This window comes from Atta colombica, unplaced genomic scaffold (assembly GCF_001594045.1).
Source record: "Atta colombica isolate Treedump-2 unplaced genomic scaffold, Acol1.0 scaffold161, whole genome shotgun sequence".
Taxonomy (NCBI): domain Eukaryota; kingdom Metazoa; phylum Arthropoda; class Insecta; order Hymenoptera; family Formicidae; genus Atta; species Atta colombica.
Window position 1 is genome coordinate 538586 of NW_017259252.1, and position 351 is coordinate 538936.

The window sequence follows — 351 nt, forward strand, 5'->3', positions numbered from 1 at the left end:
GCAGTCGCCAGGTGAGGCAACTACGACGACGTGTTCGCCTCGTTACGGTCGGGGAACGCACGATCAGTGCTGCACAGAACCTTGCAACTTTCGACGGCGCTCCGTCCGCGAGCGACCGAGGGGAAAGAGCGAGAAAAAGAGAGACGAGGAGCATCGAAGTAGCGTCCGCTGCTGCCGTCGAGATCGATTCTGCTCCGCGCGTCTGCTCCGGTTTGCTTCTTTTTTTTTTATTCTTTTTGGTTACTCCAGGTGTGCCGCCGTCAGATCCATAACCTCAAATCGCCGCGAGAAAGAGAGAGAGAGAGAGAGAGAGAGAGAGAGAGAGAGAGAGAGAGAGAGAGAGAGAGAGAG